Raw genomic sequence first — 22,106 nt, 5'->3', positions numbered from 1 at the left:
GCTCCCTTAAACTCAGAAGTCTATATTCAGAAGTGATGTGGAAGGTAGTGAAAATTCCACATCAGTAAGTGGATGTGAATCTAAGCTGGTTTAACCTATCCTCTGAGGGTGCCAAGAGAAAGTGTATGCTATGCAGGATCAACTTGGGCCATATCTATACTACACACTTTGATCGATGTAAGTTATGTTGTCATACAGACACCACAGTCTGTATATTACTCAGGTGCACACATAATTGTCTGTTTGCATCAGTGCTGTGCATACTCACCACAACTGCTTGCGTTGATGTAAAGCAGAGTTCACCACAGGTAGGTATACCAGTGTACCACACACCACTTTCCAACCCAATACTCTTTGGGACATTTTTGCAGTTTTTTGTGGGATAGTAATGATTTGCTCAAGGATTTCTGAGAGCCACAGGTCAAGGTCCCTAGGTTGCAACTTTCTCTACCCCATAATATATTCCACATCCTGTAATTTTTTGTATTAAATGTTTGAAAATCCCAGAAACCTGTGCACTGCTCTTCAGTCTCTGCCATCTCTGACAGAAGGATGGAGCCTGCAGAACTTACCACTATTCTCATGAACGTTGCAAATAGAGGATGAACAATTCTCCTGGATTTGCAGATCTTCAGGGAGTACCACAGCCATTGGGATCACCATGAGGAAGATGAGGAGATCTTCAAGGTGAGTTAGTTGGTGGACATAGTAGAAAAAAAAATCCAGGTTGCTGGTGGCATTGATGAAGCAGCTAAAGATGGTGGTGAATTGTTTCTGGGCCCAGGAACAAGCATTAACTGGTGGGATTGCATTGTGATACAGGTTTGGAATGATGAACGGTGGCTGCAGAACTTTCAGATGCAAATGGACACATCCCTGGATCCATATGCAGAACTCACCTCCATCCTCCAGTGCATGGACACCAGATTAAGCTTTGCACTGACAGTGAAGCAGCAAGTGGGACCATACTTTGGAAACTTGCAATACCAGCTTGCTACTAGTCATTGGGAAATCATTTTGGAGTTGGAAAATCCACACTGGGGGCCATAGTCCTACGAGTGTATCAGACCATTAATCATCTCCTGCTATGCAGGCCTGTGATACTCAGCAATATGAAAGAAATAGTGAATGGATTCATAGCCTTATGGTTCCTGAACCACAGTGGAGCAACAGACAGAATTCCCAAAGGTCCCAATTTTGGCACTGGTCCACTTTGTTACTGAGTATAGCAACAGAAAGGGATATTTCCCTATGGTTACCAAAGTACTAGTGTCTCACCAGGGATGCTTCACTGTTATCAGTGTGGATTATCCAGGGAAGATGTTTGATGCTCACATCTTTGAAAATTCAAGACTGTTCAGAAAGCTGCTTGCAAGGGCATTCTTTCCCAAGTGGCCGATCACCACCGACAACGTGGAAATGCCAATAGTGATTCTGAGGGACCTAGCCTACCATTTACTTATGAAGCCAAATACTGGACTTCTGTATAGCACTTAGGAAAGATTCACCTACTAGTTCAGTAAATGCAGAATAATTGTGGAATGTGCTATTGGTAGATTAAAGGGTTACTGGTGTTGTTTACTCACTAGATAAGACCTCGGCTGGGGGTGGAGGATATCGCAATAGTCATAGCTGTATGTTGTGTACTGCATAATATATGTGAGGAAAAGGGGGAAAAGCTGCCACCAGGGGGAGGAATGAGGTGAAGCAGACATCTGCTGAATTTGAACAGCCAAACACCAGGGCTATAACAAGAGTTCAGCACGGAGCTATGCATTTGAGTGGGGTTTTAAAGGTTTGTTTCCATAGTGAGCCACACAGAGTGATGTTCTGCCTTGCTGTCTTGAGATAATGTCTGTCTTATGTAATATAAATTATGTATTGTTTTGGTTTTTGCTTGCTGGTATTTAGTATGTTGTTCCTGTTGCAAGTTATAAGGACTTCTGGCCCTAGGACTTTGCCTGCCACTATGAATTATGTGGTGCTTATTGTACATTTATAAGTATGGTGGTGTTTTCCTGACACTACAAATTCAGGGGTGCTTGGTGTGCATTTATAAGTACTGTCTGATTTCTTGACTGCCACTATGCATTCTGTAATGTTTGTTGTGAACTAATAAAGATACTTTGAGTGCAAAAATTCAGTGCATAAAATCAAAGTGCAAACGTACAAATGCTGTGTCTGACACATTTCAAATACCACTTAATGGGATGAAACTTTTAAAATCCCTATTGAAAAGGAAGTGCACTTTTATATCCATTCGTATAAACAAAACGAAGGTTCAGTGTAGTGCATTGGGTCTACATATACGCCTGTCCGTAGTTTTCACAGGTGAGAGTATCTGAAGCTGTGGTTTTCCTTGCTTACCCCCAGCATGGAGCTGTAGTGATGCCATGTGGTGTGGTGGGAGATGTAGAGAACAACAACCATAATTGTCCTGGGAGTTCAAAGGCTGATGAGTCTGGGATTTTTGGACCTACAGATCAACTAGGGTCTGCCCAACTTGGATTTGCAACCTGAAATGACCCTTAATATCCTAGTGCATTTCCCATTCCTTGTGCTGCTGGAACACCTGGGCCTTGTGCCTGTCCTCTCTACTTTTCTCCATGTTATCCATCATATTGGCTCTTCAAGCCATTTGCCCATGACCCAATCAGCACTGTCTCATAGGATCTCGCAGAACATGTCCTCCCTAATCCTCTTTCTTCTCTTACTGCTCAAGGTCAGTCTTTCTGGGGGTGTTAGGGGGACGCTCCTCAAAGCCACCACTCCAGAAGTTGCAGATAAAACAGACAATTACAGTTAGATTTACAGTCACAGCAGAAAGGGAAAGGTAAGTCTCAGAACTCCCTTATATTATTCCCATAAATACTTACATTAAGAAATCCTTATTGACACAGCTTTGGAGTGTTTTGCTAGAGCAGTGCTCTCTGTTCCAATCATGATGAGGATGACCTGCCAGGGATGGGAGAGAAGATTTTCTGTTGCATGAAGCAATAAGATTCCGGCTCCTATTTCACAAGTCAGAGAATAGGGTAATGGCAACGAATATTGGCACTACTTTTCACTGGCAGTGTTGATTTGGGCTGATACCTCAATCCTGAGGATTATAAAGGCCAGAGAACCCAGTTGCCACTGGTGTCCTGAAGCAACCTGGGCTTGTATGCCACTAGCTAGTTTGCTGCAATGGTGCCAGCCAAACTCAAAGAATGGCATGGGTAAGTGTCCTATCACCAGGGAAGAAATAAGTCTGCCATCCCTAGAAACCTTCAGGAGAGGTTTGCAGAGTCTCTCCATAAAAGTTTTATCCTCCTCAGAGATCTCGATGAAAGGGACATCATTATTCACATACACAAAGATATTTCCCTCCATCCCCCACAAGGGAATGGAAAGCAAACGCTTTCTCTACCTCTGTTTGTTCTATCTCTGCCCAAGCACAGGACACCAAATTGATGTGGATCATGTATTCAGACTGCCACGGTACTGTTGAAGAATTTATTTTAATTTTTTTCCTAACTTCATTTTCTCATAATTACCAGTAAAGCAATGAAAAGTCAATACCTTTGTCTTGTAAACTTGAGGATGGGCTGGGTGCCATCTTTAAATGGGGGAAGGGAAGGAAAAAGGAGAGAGAGGGGAAGAGAAAGCAAATAAAACATTGTAAGGGAAAATGCATGCATACACTTACCCAAGTTCCCATCCCCCTCATCAGAGGGCTCATCCACACTCATCTTGGGGGAATAGCTAGACTTCTTCTGAGTTTCAAATAAGTCCTTGCTTGTGGCATGGATGGAGTCTCTTACTGTCTCCCCCTCTCCCCACTTTCTCCTCCTCATGGTTCACCACGGGTGTCTTTGTCTCAGGGTCCTCGACAGTATCAATGGTGGTCTGCAGAATGATGCTGTGGGGTCACCACTAAGTATGTCATGGACTTCATTGTAAAAGCAGTAGTTCTGCAGGGCAGCACCAGATTTGTTGCTTTCCCTTGCCTTGTGGGATCCCTGATGATGCTCCTTTGCTTTCCCATGCCATTGCTTCTGATCCCTCTTGCACTCCCCCCTTGCCTGCATCTCTCCTGCAATCTGCACACAGATGTCCGTGTTTCTATGGCTGTTCTTTAGCTGTGATTCCATAGCCTCTTCTTCCTACAGGCCCAGGAGATCCAACGCTACTTGCCCGCTCCAGGCGGGAGCGTGCCTAGAGCTGCTGTGCATGCATGGAACCATGGCTGGTTGGACACAAACAACAAAGATGAGCTGATAGGTGTGCTTGCCAAAGTGGGCAACCAGGAAATGGCATTTCAAAAACACTACACATTTTAGAGGAGGGGATGGGCTTCCAGTCTCTGTAACCGCTGGTCAGTATAGTTTAAAAATGTGAGCAGAGCAGTCACTGTTGTGAGGCATGGGGTATTGTGGCAGAGTGGCTGAAGGACTGTTGGGGACAACACAGGTCATGCAGTGTCTACACTTGCAATGAATCCACCAAAGTAGTTTGACCATAGTCATTCAGGGAAGTGGTTTTACAATGTTGTTCTAATGGAATGCTTATGTTGGCCAGAGACAAATCTGAGTGCAGACACATGCATAAATATGGGGATATGAGGTGACTTATATTGACCTAACTTTGTAGTACAGACCAGGCCTTAGAATCATCCTTAAATATGCCCAAGGATTTCAGCACTTCTGAAGCTGTTCCTGAAGAGGTGGATTATATGCATTAGTCACCTGAGAGTACTGTTTCATTTGACGACTTCTTAGATGCTGCAGGGAGATGTAAATGCCACTATGAGAGCTCAACAAATAATTATTTTAAACACATGATTAAATTTATCAATGAAAATATTTGACAAATAGTTGCGGATTGTTTGCCTGGCACTAAAACCAGGGCAATACTGGGTGGAAAAAAAAAAATAGATCCTTGGACTTATTTATTTTTCTAAATCACTAGTTTTGTAGAATAAAATGTATCTGAGAAATATAAATCTATACTGTAATATCGTACTTCTGAAGCATTCCTTTAGCGATGTGTCAGTGTGCACACACATGCACATGCAAAATATTTTGAAAAAATAAGGAAAAATGTATAACAAACCTATACTTTCTTCAAAGTTTCCTCCCTATTTGCTAAAGCATGATCTCTGAACTGACAAACACAAGCTTTCTTTATGCCAATACTCTGTGGAAAGCATGGAATGTTACCCCTTTGACTCAATGTCAGGATGTATTATACTACTCTAACAAGGGTTATACAATTTCTCTCTCTCCTCTGTAAAATGATAAATCTTTTGACGTGTTATAATGGTGTGTGGAGGGAGGTAGAGGGGAGTGGGGAGAAAAATATAAAGATTAAAAGAAAGAGATACATTTCTCATCTTGTTTTGTAACTAACAAAATGGGTAAATGAAAAATAACCCTGTAGCTTGCTATGCTGGCTCTTTTCTGCTATCTGTGCTTGTTTAGGTTTTGTTGAAAACATCGTCTTCTATCAGGGTAAGGAATTCTGTTTTATTTGTTTGCTCATTAAGCGCTAGAAAGTGCATAATCCAGAAGGGCATGATATATAGACAAAGTTGTCCAGAGCCATTCAAATACTAAGAGAGTAGTTTCTCAAATGTGATAATTACTATTTATTTTATAGTCCAGCACATGACATCCCATCATTAAAGGAGCTCCTAATTTAGCTTTTATTGTTAACCACACTTTTCAATCTTATCGATCCCAGCCGAGACCATATTCTTCTGCATAGCAACAATAGAAAAGCTAGCACTCACATTTACTTTATTAGAAATTAATCTCAAAGCTATTTCCACATTTTCAAAAAGTGCCTCATTTGAAAATACTGGTGGCATCAATTAGGGATTGAAATTGCTGGTTAGCACATGGTGTATAAATCCTCATACCATACCCTGGAGAAAAAAATAAAATACAATCAGATGATGTGGGCAGGATTTTCAAAAGTTCTCAGAGCTAGCTTAACTCTGTTCCCATTAAAATCCATCAGAGTTACACCACTGATTTCAATGGGAGCAACTAGGCCAATGCTGATCATTTATGAAGTTTCCGTCCTGTATGTACATTCAGTACCTGGATATTCTCCTTGCCAGCATTTTGGAGAGTTAGATTTCAGCCTCTTTCCTAGCTCCCAAGTTGTTGAGCCTTAGTTCTCTCATCTGGCCAATGAGTAGCCACCGCTTCATCTTCCCGATATGTTGTTCACTCTTCCATCTTCCAACTCTAGTAGGCAGGAAACCACATCCAGCGGCAGCTTGAGCTCAGTTCTGCTCAGCAGGAAAAAGGAAACCTGATAGGAAGGAGAAATCAAATAGGTAGAAGGGCAAACCCAGCGATGAAGGCATTGAGCAGGGATCCCCATGGGGACAGAAGAAGGGGGCCTAGAAAGTGGAGGAGAAATAAGGTGACCACATTCGGGGAGGAGGAGGAGGAAGAAGGGCAAATATCACCAGTGGCAGAGAGAGTTGAAGAGGGGAATCTGCACTGAGGAGACAAAGAGATAAACTAAGAAAGATGGGGAACAGAAAGATGGCAGAAAGGGAAGCAGGCCAACAGGCCGCATGCAGTTCCCTCCAAGCTAAGTTTCCCTTAGCCCTTTGAACAAGGCCAATGAGTATTCTTGTTATCAGGGTTCTCAGTGGAGAGAGAGAGTCTCTGTTTTCCTCTCTCCCTTCTCCCACTTTCCTAGCCCTCCCCATTCGGAGCTCAGTCTCTTGGAACATCTTCTCATGCTGCTGTCTCCACCTTTCAGTTTTCGATATTCTGTTTTGTCTCCATCCCTGCCCTGCCACACACACGTACGTTGCCACCTCCTGCTGTTTCCTGGTCTGGAGAGCCGTCAGTAGTTAGAAGCAATGGGACAAAGGGCACAGCAGGAGAGCAGATCAAGATATTTAGGGGAGTTCTCAGCAATGAGATGGATCAAAGCAGGAGTTATTCACTTTCCATCTGAAACATCAGTACCTTTAACTCCAAAAACTGGTTTATCCTTTAGGGGTAAACCACCTGAACATTAACCAGACTTTCTAAGCATTACTAAGCATTGACTAAATACATTCTGAAGCTACCTTATTTGTTGAAAAGTGGTAGGAATTAAAGAGAAAATATTTACACTGACATCATGCACTACTTACCACACTGAACCAGGCATGTTTAGAATTCTACCAACCTCGCAAAGCCCCACTATCACAGCACTGCCCCACCTGGAGCGTCCTCCACGGCAGACCGCAACATGACAGGCACGTCTGCCTCAGTGTCTCCCCTCCAGAGTCCCTAGAAATGGTCCAAAGAGTCTTTCTGAGTGCCAATAGCCCTTTGTGGGGTTAATTTATTACAAAAGAAAGTCCTCCCCCCCCCGCGCACATAAGCTCCAACACCATAGTCCAGAGTTCCTTCAGCAAAGTCCAAATATTACATACAACATACAGTCCTGGCGCCCCTCTCTGGCTTTCGAGAGCGGCTCTCTCCAGTCCTTGTACCAAGACAGTGCTTCCAGATGGATTGCAATCTCACTCCAGCAGGAACCCTTACAGCTTCCCTCACTCCCCTCTGGTCCACTCATGGTTCCTCTGGATCCAGTTCTCCGGCCCTGGAAATGACAGCAGGTAAATGCCTCCTCTCCTCCCCTGCCTTCAGCCCTCAGCTCCAACTTCCAACTTAGAACCAGCAGGCAACTCCCTCTGCTGTTCCTCCTGCCTTCAGGCCTCTCCCGCCCTCCAACCCTGGCTCTCTGGTTTGGGACATTGACCAGCAAACCCATCTGCTGTTCTCTTGCCATCAGCCTTTTCCAGGAACCACATTCGTTTCCTTCTAGGATTCCGCCAATCCTCTGGTCTCTACCAGCTCTCAGCTGTGCTTCCTGACTCAGTGGATTTCTCTCTTTCACTCACTAGGCCCACTCTTCCTCTCACCTCTGGTTCTTTATAGCCCCCAGATGCTGCTCCATCATCTTAATTGACCAAATAGGAGGACTTACTCTGGCACTACGGGAGCTGGAGCTACTTCATTGACAGGGGCCAGCCACCCTGTGACTTCAACACAGAGACTTAACTTAAGCAGCAGACTAGTAACATTATCCATGATGTGCTTAGGTGTCATGACCAGTGTGAAATGAGAGGAGAATCCTGCCATAGATGTTTAATACTTACTTGTTCATTTTCTTCCTCTTGTGGATTTCTCTGGTAAACTTTTGTTTTGATATACTTTTCATCCAGTGAATTTCATTGCTTTTTATAATTGAAAATCATACTGGAATTTTTTTTAACCTAATGTTAATTTTTAGTGAAATAACACTTTTTTTGGTCTAAATTACTATAATTATATTCAATATACCTTTTTATTGCAGCCTATCATCCAGATGCTCTGATGAAGAAATAGAGAAGCTAATTTAATGTACAAAGAGAGAAATTACCAGTAGAGCTAATCTTTAAGTGACTGAAAAGATTTTTTTTAAAGCAGACAATGCAGCATTCTCAAAACTAGTGCCCAGATTCTCTGATACTGAAGCAAGGAGAAATTTGTAAACTCTTAAAAAAAAAAAAAACATCTTTGATGTTTAGTTTTTTATGTTCTTTTGATCTGAGATAAGCTGCTAAAATGCTGAAGAGTATGTGGGATTTCAAGATGCACAGAAATAACTCCAAAAGCAAAAAAATCAGACCTTTGTCATCAGGGCTGAAATGGGACTCCATATTTTAAGTGTGAATAACTAGTGCATTCATCTATAATATCACCCAAGACATTCCCCACTATATACATTTTAAAATGAAGGGAATATGACAAGCAGTCACAAATGAACTTGGTCATGTTGTTCTATGAATTTTGTTATACCACTGAATTCTTATGTTTCAGGAGAGAAGTCTTTTAATATTCACCCAAAATAGCACCACAATTAAATTCACAATGTAATGAAACATCCATATCTCTTAGCACGTCTGTTAGAATATTGTCATGCAGTTTTTAAAAATCCTGAAAAGTAGTATCAGCATGTCAATAAAATACTTAGTATTCTACAAAACACGGTATCTACAGTAACAAATCCAGACACATACATGGTCATCAAGATGTGAAAGACTTTTCAGATCATCACTTTCCTCCTTCCTTGCTACTCCAAACTGAAGCAGGATAACATTCCTTTCCCTTGGATACTGCAGAGTTGGCATTGGAATTGTAGGTATTCTTGTCTCTGGGTCCATATTGAACTAGTTCCCCAACATGGTGTTAAAGGATGGTTAAAGGGCGCAAGAGAATATTTAATTTGTATATCTATAGCATCTGAAGAGCTCAAGGTACTTTACAAACATGAATGAATTAAGCGTCACATGAGCTAGATAAGAATTTCTATCCACATTTTAAGGATAGGGAAAATCAAGTTACAGAGAAGCTACCGGGATTCAGCCACTAAGAGCTGAAATCACTGAGAGTTGAGAATCAAAGAGCTGGGTGGAATCTAAAGAGATCAACTCCCGGTGGTCATAGTAGAGAAGCAGGTGGTAGCAGGAGGCGATGGTGTGCAGTTGGCAGATCGGCTGGCAGAGCAACTGGCAGGGCAGCTAGCGGACAACTGGCAGAGCGGCATGTGGCACAGCAAGCGGCCAGCAGGACGACTGGTGGACGGACCAGCAAAAGGTCTTCTTTGCCCCTCACCCAAACAGCTTGGAGGTGAACTCTGCAACTACACCTCTAGACTCTGGGAAGGCGCTGACCAAGGACAATACCTACATGCTATGAAGGGAGGGGCACATGAAAAACTTTTTGCTGCTGGTCTTAAGAACCGGAATCAAAGGAAACTAACCCATGTACTCTGGGGTGGATGTTTTGTTCATGGTTTTCCTGCTTGAGGCATTTTCCCAAGTTCATCTGGTTTTCTTTCCCCCTTTATATTAAAAGTCTCTTTTCTACACTCAGTCTCTGTGCTTGTGAGAGGAGGAGTGTTGCCTCTAGAGGTGCCCAAGGGTGGTGTGTAATTGTCCCAGATTCCTGGGTGGGGATTTGAGCCAGTTTGCATTGTATTGTTGAAAATCTATTGATCCCAGCCCTTGTTGCTACCAACTCCAACTGGTACAAGGGTTACAAATGGACAACTTCCTGTGCTCCATTGAAATACAAGCCGGGAAGCAATCAGGACCCCCCAGAGTTCCACCAATCAGATCCCAGGACTGAAGTCCTCTATCCAAGTTCAGCTTCCAGTTCTGGAAACTGTTAGCAAGTCACTGAGTGGTGGGTTGGAACTTGCTGGCTCCTAAGAGACCCGTGGACCGGCATTCAAGACCTCCTGTCCCTTACATAGTTACATGGTTGCAAGGAGAGAAGGCATTGTAGCTTTTTGAAGCTCAAGAGAAAAGCAAGGATCTGGAATCCAATCTTCTCCCTCCTCCTCTCTAACTAGATTTGAGGAGGTGGAAAGCAATTAGAGAGCACTACCACCCAATGGCATTGTGGGATAAGATAAGTCAAAGGGCTTACTACCTTTAGGCCGGCAACCCAAAATCTGTCCATGTTCAGCAGACTATGTGAAATGGGCTGGTGGTTTCAGCCCAATTCCCAATGAGCAGATATCCACATAAGCATGATAATCATTGGTAGTTTGTCGGTAGGCTAATCAGAGAGGTCAAGGACTGAAAAGGTTCAAGATTGAACTACACCCTCACTTTCTTAGTGATGGTCCCTCCTGCTCCAGATTGAAGCACACTGGTGGGACATTTTGAGGAAGCATACACAACTTATCCTGGCACGCTAATGTAGTAAATGTTCTGTGGAAGATAGTACTGCATTCCTGCCACTGATCTTGCTGTACTATTTTTATGGGTAAACAAAGCATTCCATTTTCCAGGGATGTCAGTTAGACCTCTTTCACATGCACTAAAATTTCACTTAAAAAGTTTATAAAAATTATGGAAAGGCTCAGGCCAGTTATTTTATCCACACTTTGTATCAAGGAAGCTGAAGACAAGAAACAGCTCTGTACAGCAAATTAGTTACAGTATTTACATTTAAGCTAATTATGTTATTTTGTCAAGTGGATCTCATCTAGTCTGAACCAAGGAATGTTGCCCCACATCCTTCTTCTTCGTTCTAGCTTGATATCCAACTTTGTATAGCATGCATGACAAGGTAACATTTTTATGAACAAGCCTAGTGTCTGTGATCTGCCTTCGTATGAAATTAGTTTCTTCCCAAATGCCTGTTATTCCAGTTGTTAAATTACTTTAAGTCATGCTCCAAGGCATATATAGTATACTACAATCAAACGTGAACAACACTTTGCATATCATTAAATGCCAAATTCTCTTTGACACTGTAGAAGCAGAACTGCAGCCAGAAATGTGTGTTTTTTGTGCATGCTGTTCTGATTGCCAAGTGAACACAGGCTAGGGGAAGCAATGCTGCCAAGTGGCAAGGCTGCATTAATATTGTTGTTATTCTCTGGGAGTGAAGTATTCAATGCTATTTTCTCCAAAGGTATTATTGATAGTGAGGATTAGCAATAAAATTTGTATAATTATTGCAGTACCCATGCCATCATACGTTATGCCACACAGAACGCTTGAGGACAAGAGATTTTACACATCTTTTTGTACCTTTTGCAGAGCAATGGAAAGAGGTTACATGAAATTGATTAAATCAAATGGTTAATTCCAAGGAAAAGCACAGTACAATAATTATATCACACTGTTGAGAGATGTTTGGTCAAGGTCTTCTTGAAATCTCTTCAAACTCCTCTTCTCCTTGTCCACCAATAGCCCTTCTGCCTCTTTTTTCAAATCCTCTAAAAATACCCTTGTTTCAAGAATCCTTCCAATCTTGTTTTAACCAATGAATTCTCTAGCACCCTTTTTCACATTAGCTTTTCTCCAGCATCCTATCTTTCTTTCTTGGCTTTCTCTGCCTTAGGACCTGCTCCTACGAATACTTGATGCTGAACATAGTGCTTTTTGCTGTGAGTAATCCCACTGATGCTACCTGAGACAATAATAATGAACCTCAGTCTCTAAGCCTGATCTATGAAAACACTACTTCCTTTTTGAGATATCCATTAACTTGGGATACTTTTTTCTCCAATGAACAGAGTAGTAGTTTATAAACACAGAAACATATATATTCAAACCCTATACAATCTAAAGTAATTGGCAAAACTCCCACTGACTTCAGTGGAAACTAGATCCAGCCCTTGAGATGCAAGATTAGTATATTTTATCTGGGCAAATGAGACAAAAATTCATAGAGTCAAGGTATGAAAGAGGGAACAGAAATAAGATAAAGGAATAAAGGTAATAAAGGAATAAAGATAAAATAAATTCACCAATCCTCCAGTTTTTCCTCGATAGTGGTCTCGTGTTAATCCATAGGGCTATTTAGGGACTAGACTCAGAACCCTTTGCACTGCTACACGGTCACACAAGTATTTCTGTTGATTTCACTGGAACTACACATGAGCAACTGCTCATGCGTTTGACTAAGAGACTCACAATCTGGCCTTAGGGTTGCAGAATCAATGCCTAATTCAGCAACAAATTCAAACACACACAAGAAAAGACCCATAGTGCATATTTAATACTCACATTTTAGCATCTTTGAGGATAAGGCTTTGATTTATCTTTCATTTCACCCCCCTTATTTTTCTTAATTTAGAAGAAAGATAATTGTAGAACCTCAGTGGAAGAGATCAGATTTCAAATCACAGTATGTTTACTAGTGCTTATTGAGGGTCAAACTACTACAACATGAACAAATCTTGGTTAATTAACTAAATTATCATCAATTTAAACGCCTTGACACCTAACGACATTTAACAGAGTACACTAAATTACACTATATTCATCTAATGATAATGCAATTGAAATGCAGGCTTTTCAGTTCATTTCAATCCTCGGATTGTAAGAAAAAGAAGAGTATTTTCCCTCAGAGTAGCTGGCCTAAAAATATTTAATAAACAAAATTTATTATGTCCACAATTATTGCTGATATTGGTAATTAATAGTGAATTATCATGAAACTGTTCTGGAGAGCTGAAGAACATATGCTACAAACCCTTATATTGTTAAGAAGGGGTGGTGCATAACTGCACTGCTCTATAAGCAGATCAGTAAATGATTTTCCACCAGCTCCCTCTTACTACCAGGAGAGTAGTAAGTTACTTCATTTCTTTCTATGGAGCAGCTCCCTCCACCCATCCACACATACCACATGCTCCTGGCCTTCTAGCCAAGCCAGCAAATGGGGGAAGTGCAGGCACAGCTCTTCCGAAAGCCTGCCCTGTTCTGTCTTCCTCCCTGCCCCCTAATTCAAAGTGGGGAGTAGCTGGCAAGGAGCTCCTGCTCTTCTCCCCATGACTGGAGTCACAAGCTGAGCAAGGCTGAGCAGAAAAAATAATGGGGATTGTGACATGATTCCAAAGTAGCTCCCATCAAAGTGAGAAAGAACCCCTCTGATGAGTAAGAGTTTGGAGTCCCTAGAGTTTTATAGACCCATGTGAGAAATACTTATACAAATCAAAACTTGCATCTTAAGATCAAATCAACAATCGTTACCACTGTGTGGACAAATACGTGGAATGCAGGATGTCTCCATGTGCATTCTATAAGACTTCTTTCTCATTTGATGGGTTATTTAGTTACAGGTGTATACACAATGCAAATGTTTGCTACTACATTAGAACAGGATACAGATAAGTGAAAACAATGCAAGTAACATCCCACTAGTTTTCATGAAATTTAAACACCAAATACACTCTTATACATTTAACAATCACTTTGATATATACTAATACACAAGTGAATTGACCTGGGGTTCTGGCATCTGTGTCAGAAGACCCTGGTTGTAGTGGTATCATTACGTGGTGTAAACATCTGAACTATTATTACCCAGAAATGTCTAAAAATATCCTCTAAATATATTATCTTAATAAAAGATGCTAGTAGTAAGGCTAGTATCTAATCTGGTTGTCTTGTTATCTTGTCTTACTTGGATTTTCTGTCTGAGTTTACTCTCATAGCCTTACATTCTCACGAATTCACCCACAAGGCAGAGGGGCTTTTCTGTTAGGGATTGCTCCCTTTGCCATTTGCCCTCCCGGTCTACCCACAAAACAGTGGGTTTCATAAGCCACAGGTAGACTCATAGACTATAAATTCAGAAGGGACCATTATGACCATCTAGTCTGACCTCCTGCACAATGCAGGCCACAGAACCTCACCCACCCACTCCTGTAATAGAGCCCTAATCTAAGACTGAGTTATTGAAGTCCTCAAATAATCATTTAAAGACTTCAAGGTACAGAGAATCCACCAGCAAGTGAGCCGTGCCCCATGCTACAGAGTAAGGCAAATCCATCTATCGTTATTACAGTAGCAGGCATAGCCTGACCTGACAGCAAGATCTATGTGTATTTTGCATGTGTTATCGGGACAATTTTGTGCAGTAGTGAGACATGAACCTCATACTCTCATCAGGAAAAAAGGCTCAACAGCTTTCATATGTGTTGTCTTCATCAAATTTTTGGAATCTCCTGGAGGGATGGAGTCACCAATACCGAGGTGCTTCAGCGGGCTAGCATACCCAGCATGCAAACACTCCTTACACAGAGACGCCTCTGCTGACTTGGGCATGTGTGACGAATGAATGATGAGCGTATATAGATATGCTTGTAGAAGATTGTGATTTAGAGAGACTCCCTAGCATGGAACAGTGTTGTGTGAATTGGGAGATGTGTCCTACATCAGATCTAACATGGCTGCTCCCAGATGCACACCTAGGAATCACTCCTGTCTGTTATTAAAGTTCTAGTCCTTACTCATTCAATAGTGTGGTCTTTAATAAACCCTCAAGATCGTTACATGATGTCAGAGGTGGTGAATGAGTTTGGAAACTACAAGGATTTGGAGGAAAACTCTGGCGTTTGCAACTGAAAACACAGACAAACACAGGGAATCTCTGAAAACAAAGACAAAGGAAGCCTTCGGCAAGAAAGTGAAAACACTAAGAATGGATGTTTTATAACCTCTTTCCACTCTGCAAATGTCAGGCAATGTTGCAGAGAACTGGATAAAGTTTAAGCAATGATTTCTGTTGAATTTGTCTGCCATTGGGGCACAGAACAAAGATGAAAACCTAAAATCATTTATATTTTTACATGTTGCTGGAGAGGAGGCACTGGATGTGTATAACAACTTTGAGTTTCAGGAAGGTGAAAGCATGAATTTAAATATAATACTAACTAAATCTGAGGAATATTGCATGCCAAAAAGGAATGAGACTTTTGAGAGGCATAGATTTTTTTATATGCATGCAAAAACCGATGATACCATACAGCAATATATGTCACATAATTAAGGAAACTCAGTAAAACCTGTAACTTTAGTGGCTGGACAGAGTCTCTGATCACAGACAGACTCATCTGTGGCATTTCAGACAATGTGTTAAGAGCGACTGCTCAGAGCGGGGGATTTATCTTTGAATGAAGCCCTCCAAATGCGTAGGGCTGCCACAATGGTAAAAACCAAGTAAAACAGCTGAATTCACCAGAATGGGTTATTCATGAACCGAGGAAAGCAGCATATAGCCAGAGTGGCTCAAATCACAATGTGGAACCAACCCCTGCTAAAGGGAAGTCTGAGTCTAGACGGTCACTGGCAAGTGTGGTTCACGGCATGGCCCCAAACAGTGTTTTGCCTATGGGAAACTCTGTCATAACTGTGGGAAACTATCATTTTGTAAACTGCTGCAGATGCCAAAGGAAGTGCATTTAGTTACTGACAATGTGACCGAGGAATTTTTTGTAGATGTACTGGGATCAAGCAAGCCTAATGAGAGGGACTGGATACTACCTCTGACAGTGAATGGAACAGTCATTTCACTGAAACTGGACACCGGAGAACGGGTTAATATTTTATCTGCACAAGATTATGAAAGACTGAAAATAAGACCTAAACTGGGACCAACCAACATACAAATAACTGGGTATTCTGGAACAAATATACCAGTTCAGGGACGAAGCTTTGCTAGCATTAACCATAAAAATACCATATGCAGGCTCCCTTTCATTGTAGTGCCACAGGAGATGACACTAATTTTGGGCCTGGCTGCAAGTTTGGTAAAAAGGGTGCTCTCACTACAAGATTATACTGCACTTGGCTATGAGGCACTATTTCAGGAATATCAGGACCTGTTCCAGGGATTGAGATGCTTGCAGGGTGAACATACAATCTGGATAAACAAGCAGGTCCCTCCAGTTACTCATCTGTGTATTTATTCATTTGCACTCCGTGATAAACTCAAGGCTGAGCTTGCAAGGATGGAAGCTATGCACGTAATACAAAAGGTAGAGGAGTGACCAGAATGGGTGAGCTCCCTAGTCATCGTGGAAAAAAGCACAGGCCAGCTACGCATATGCTTAGATCCCAGAGACCTTAACAAGGCTATACTAAGGGAACATTTCAAACTACCAACCAGAGAGGAGAGAATGGCTCAATTTTCAAATGCTCAATATTTCAGTAAATTGGATGCATTCTCTAGGTTTTGGCAGCTAAAATTAACAGAGAAAAACTCAAAATTATGCACAGATTGAGAAGGAGCTTTTAGGAATCTTGTTTGCCTGTGAGAGTTTCAATCAATATATTTATGGACATGCAGTGGAAGTTGAAACGGACGACGAGCCCCTGATTGCATTATTTAGCAAACTGCAAAATGACTGTACCTTAAGGATTCAAAGAATAATGATAAAGTTGCAGAAGTATAATTTGCTGGTGACCTACACACCAGGTAAGTTTATGTTCACAGCAGATGCACTTTCCAGAGCAGTGGTGCCAATGGCACCCGAGAAGACACTGGAAACTGAGGTGCAAGCCTACGTAGATATGATTGTGAGATCGATTCCCATAGCTAAGAGGAGATTGCAACAAATAAGAGAGGAGACTGAGAAAGATGAATCATTGGGAATCCTTAAAGAAGTGATAATTAAAGGGTGGCCTGAAGTAATAAGCCATTGCTGTCTAAGTATAAGAGATTATTGGAACTGCAGACATGAACTGACCGTGATAGATAGGGTGATTTTCAAGGGCGGTAAGGTTGTAATTCCACTGAGCCTCTGAAAAAAAAAATGCTACAAAAGATCCACGAGGATCATTTAGGAATTGAGAAGTGCAAAGAACGAGCACGGGAGGTGCTATACTGGCTGCGAATCCATCACAACATCACTAATGTGGGTAAGAAACTGCTTTTCATGCTTGAAATACAAACCAACAAACAGCGTCACTGAGACCCCATCCTGTTCCACAAAGGCCTTATGAGAAGGTAGGCGCTGATTTATTTACCTGGCATTCAAAGGATTACTTAATAGTCACTGATTATTACTCTCTGTATCCAGAAATTTGCACACCACATGGTACTAATAGTAAGTCAGTAATCACTGGCATGAAAGGAATTTTTTCCAGACATGGAATTCCAGATGAGGTCTTCAGCGATAATGGGCCACAATTTTCCAGCACAGAGTTTAGGTTATTTGCCTCAGATTGGGATTTTCATTACAAAACCTCCAGTCCAAAATACCCCCAATCAAATGGACTGGTGGAAAGGTCTATACAAACGGTAAAGAATCTGATGAAAAAGACTTTTGAGGGTGATATGTATAAAGCATTGCTGGTCTCCAGAAGTATACCCCTGGAGAATGGCTTTTCTCTAGCTCTGCTGTTAATGGGAAGAAGGAGCGGATCTAATTTACCTATCACTGATAACTTGCTACAATCTCAGAACAATGCCACAGTTCGGAAGGTGAAAGAAAATCAGAAGTGGAAGCAGAAATATTATTTTGACAGAAGGGGCCATGATCTCCCATCTCTTAACCCAGGCGATAGAGTGTGTCTGAGAAATCACCTCTTTAATACTTTGGGCCAAAAGGGTACCGTTAAAGAACAGTTGCATCTATGGTCTTACGTGGTCCAGACAGACCAAGGGACACATTTCAATGTAATCGATGGGATCTACGGGTTATCCCAGAGATTTCCAACACCATGAAAGATTCCAGCATATCTCCTCTGACTGATGCAGTATCATCATCACATGATGAAGAAACTGTCAGGGAACGAGAGAATTCAGACTTGAATGAAGAGCTGTTACTGAGAAGATCTAATCAGGTGATCAAACATCCAGAATGACTCAGAGACCTGCTAGGATATGTGAGGAAAGTGGGTAGTGAAAAAATCACTTGGGAGTGATGTGCTAGTAACCTCTCCTCTTTAGGCAGTTGACATGTTGAATTTATGGAATTGTATAATGCATGTGTTATTAGATAGATGTTATGTGTTATTAGATGTTAGTGCATGTGTCATTAGATAGGTTTTTATTTGTATCGAAGGGTTAACTTGTTAAGAGGGAATGTAGAGATATGCTCGTAGAAAATGTGATTTAGAGACACTCCCTAGCATGGAACAGTGTTGTGTGGATTGGGAGATGTGCCCTACATCAGATCTAACATGGCTGCTCCCAGCTGCACACCTGGGAATCACTCCTGTCTGTGTTATTAAAGTTCTATTCCTTACTCATTCAAAGTGTGGTCTTTAATGAACCCTCGAGATTGTTATAGGGTGCATCCCCAAGGACATCTTCTACGGCAAATTGGCATCTGGAGAAAGAACTAAAGGACACCCAAAATTGTGTTTTAAGGATGTTTGCAAGCGAGATCTCAAAGAAATGGACAGGGGTATGGATAACTGGGAAGATCACACTCAGGACCGCAGCCTTTGGAAACAAGAGCTCAGTAAAGGCCTTCAAAGTTACAAGAGGGAGCAGTCCAGCTTAGCAGAGGAGAAAAGAGCTCACAGAAGGCAGAGCCCAAAGGGTTAAATCACCACCTTTAAATGTGACAAATGTAAGAGATTGTCTCTCTCTATAGTCATAAAACCAACCGAGTAAATTTTTTACCTCTCAGAAGGATGCCTATTATCTTGTCTTAGCTAATACAGTATCTCAGTAATTGTGACTTTACTATTAACATTACTAAACTTTATTGAGAGCGGCTTGCAAGGGCGTTGAAATAAAATAAACTTTGCAAAATTAAAAGACTGAACAAGTCTTGTCTTTGAGGTATTGTGCTACTAATTAACACAAATTGCTTTCTGGTTGAGGAAGTCTCTTGGCTGTAAATCAGGAAAGATGCTACAGGTTGAGCAACAGCAGGCAAATCAGCCAGCCAGCTTCAGCTTGAAGAAAAAAATAAATAAAAAAATCAAAGGTTGGTAAACAGTGCAATTCAAGCAAAAGAAGACAGGGAAGGGTAGGCTTTTTTCTTATCCAGCAAACAGTACTGAGATACTCTATAGTAGCAGTTAAGGAAGGAAACCAAATTTTACTATATGCTTCTGAGTCATCACCACCGGCTATAGTTTCTAGTTTCCCTTGGTGCCTTTCCTCACTGAAGAGAAGGTTTGGCTTTTACATAGCACATCATTACTGAGATATCCAGTTGTTTGTCCTTTCCATGAATGACCATGATTATGCACAGAATGAATGCTCTTAGCTTGATACCTGTTAGCACTCGTAGGGAGGGAGGGGACGTCTATACTGCAAATTTGCTATCTTACGTTGCTTGGTCCTTGTTCAGATTTACTCCTCAGTCCAGAAGAGGCACTAGCAGTGACTCTGTAGTTGCCATTTTATAGAGGAATAACTGGTCCACTATGTTAGAGGAAGGTTCCTTTTTCTAAGATTTGGTGCTCCATTTCCCCCCCCCCCTCCTTTTTTCTTATTACAAGCAACTATTTCATCCTTCTTCAGTTCACTCAAACTCCCTAGTGCCAGAGAATGAAGAAAATCCAAATGACCTCTGGGTAACCTGGTAAATTTCTCCTGCTTATTAAGAATGAATAACAGCTCCACAAAGGCACTAGAGATACAGAAGGTTTCTTATTGACACACATGGAAATAGGTTGTGTAAAGTATTAGAGCTGTCAATATCCTTGTAAGTAGACAGAATGAACAGAAAGAGGTATCACAGCCCAGCTACAATGCCTAGCAGGAAATATGCAACTTTAAATCAGTTTAAATTAATTATATAAATGGGACTACTCAAAGTATGGTTGTACTCAAAATAAGTAAGGGCTTTAGGATGAGGCTAAATATTAGCTGAGTTATTCATAGTATGACAAATTCTAAACTTCATATACAAATAATTAGGGATTAGGAAAAATAATGTGGTTATAATATTCACTATTTCATTGCATGTATGCTTTTAATATCTCAATCCATATTTAAGGGGGGATGGAATTCTTAGACTAACAAGCAATGCTCTAATACTTTACACAACACAATCATTATAAAACAACAATTTACATTAAATTCCAGCTAACCCACCATCAACGTAACAGGTTTTATTACTCAAGTATTTGAATAAAAAGCAATTATTAATAAAAAACTGCAGATAACACTTCGCAATAAATATTGGTAGCACTGACTGTTTTTAGATCCTCCAAATGAGAGGCAGACAAGGCTTAAAGAAACCTCATTTGCATGAAGGATGAGTAAAACTAAATATAGGAAAACATGATTACTAACATGGTGCATTGGTAAGCTGCAGAGAGGGGGATTTTTACTACCTACAGTCCTTTAAAATACTATTAAGTGCTACCAACTTTATATTGTCCTTTTAAAACTTGGTTGACAGAAATGTTTGACTGGCTGGTGCTGTGATATAATGTAGAGTCAAACCGGATCTTTCCACATTGGAGGGAATATTTTATCTCCTCCAGAATCCCACTTATTTCAATGAAGCTCCGGCACATTTTAAAAGCATAGGTATAGGCTTGTGCTTGGGGCTCCTGCTCCTTGGAGTCACATGATGAGATCAAATTCTCATCCCACCCCTCACCCACTTTATTTGGGGGGAGGGGGGGGGGAAGTTTCTGCCCTTCATGGTTTAAAAACAAAAACTTGAAGACATGACCTGACTGTGACAGATGCCTGCCTGAGTATGCAGACAGCCTGAAACAATAGTTCCAAGAGGAGGGAAATGCTCTGCTCATCTTAACTCTGGGGGCTGGAGGCCTCACCAGCACAAGACTCTGTATGGAGGACTCTTGCTTCTGCAATCCCATCACAGCTCTGGTGGAGTATTATTGGAAGGGGCCAACTCAACATTATCATTTGGGGGTGAGGATTGAGTCTTCCAGGACAAACCTTAGATGGTCTTAAAATAGAAAGCAGTGGTCAAGGAACTGGGGGGTGGAGGGGCCATAGTGTGACAGTATGAAGCACAGGAAAGCCATATACAGAATGATCTTGTATTAATGGTCTTAATGGAAATATCTGAGGAGTAGGATGCTATTCAGTGTGAATAAGGGTGGCACAATATTGCCCTTAATGGGAGTTTTGAATAAGTAAGGTGAACAATTTGCTCTATAATTTGCACCTACTCCTTAACTGACAGGACTTGACTTGTAGATCTGGATTCTGCATTCTTTGCAGATTAAAGCCTCCTCCCCTTGACTTGTTGCTTCACATTGAAAGCACACCCCTTGTTTTCCAGAAAAATCGTATGAAACTGAAGCCCAGCTTCTGTGGTCTGCACAGCTGTTTTTAAACAGTGTGCTAATTTCCACACCACATCACATGGGATTGAGATAACTAGACACACTTGTTCTATACAAAGCAATGACAGCTGGAAATGATTGCTCGAGAGACTGGGTTAGCCCCCAATGATAAAGGAACATGACATACCACCACTGAATGTTGCTAAGAAGAATGATGTAAAAAGATGCTAAACTTTGAAAAAAAAATCCTATCTTAAACTATTAGACTAATAGACTAATTCTGTGAAAATGTTTACTTACTATGGAGTCACAGTTATTAAACAAATTGCTCCATGCTTTTCTACTATTATATCCTTCCACTATGGTGCAATTTTTCTTAAAGGTTTTGTTGAGAAAGATGCACTCAGTTAATGAAGTTAATGAGCTTTAATGCTTCCTTGATGTACAGGTTTTCAGCACAAAATTGCTTCATTATCACAGCTTTGTAAGCCATGTAATGCATAATGGTCACTGTTCCTATCCAGAACACAGAGAAACGTAGCAAAAGTTTAATTGTACATGCACCTACTCTTTA

The 22,106-nt window shown here is 41.2% G+C and overlaps 1 long non-coding RNA gene across 1 annotated transcript; it reads right to left on the bottom strand.

Moving 5' to 3' along the window:
* Window positions 1–5,612: 5,612 nt before the first annotated feature.
* Window positions 5,613–7,286, bottom strand: LOC137147639 (uncharacterized). The gene is made up of 3 exons (XR_010918277.1): window positions 7,183–7,286; window positions 6,087–6,303; window positions 5,613–5,908 (listed from the first exon to the last, which is right to left on the bottom strand). It is a non-coding gene; the product is annotated as an uncharacterized lncRNA (long non-coding RNA).
* Between the last annotated feature and the right edge of the window lie 14,820 nt (window positions 7,287–22,106).

The sequence above is a fragment of the Emydura macquarii genome, unplaced genomic scaffold (genome assembly GCF_026122565.2).
Source record: "Emydura macquarii macquarii isolate MOO-44397 ecotype Brisbane River unplaced genomic scaffold, CSIRO-AGI_Emac_v2 contig_561, whole genome shotgun sequence".
Lineage (NCBI taxonomy): Eukaryota > Metazoa > Chordata > Testudines > Chelidae > Emydura > Emydura macquarii.
This window is presented reverse-complemented; position numbering and strand designations above follow the sequence as displayed.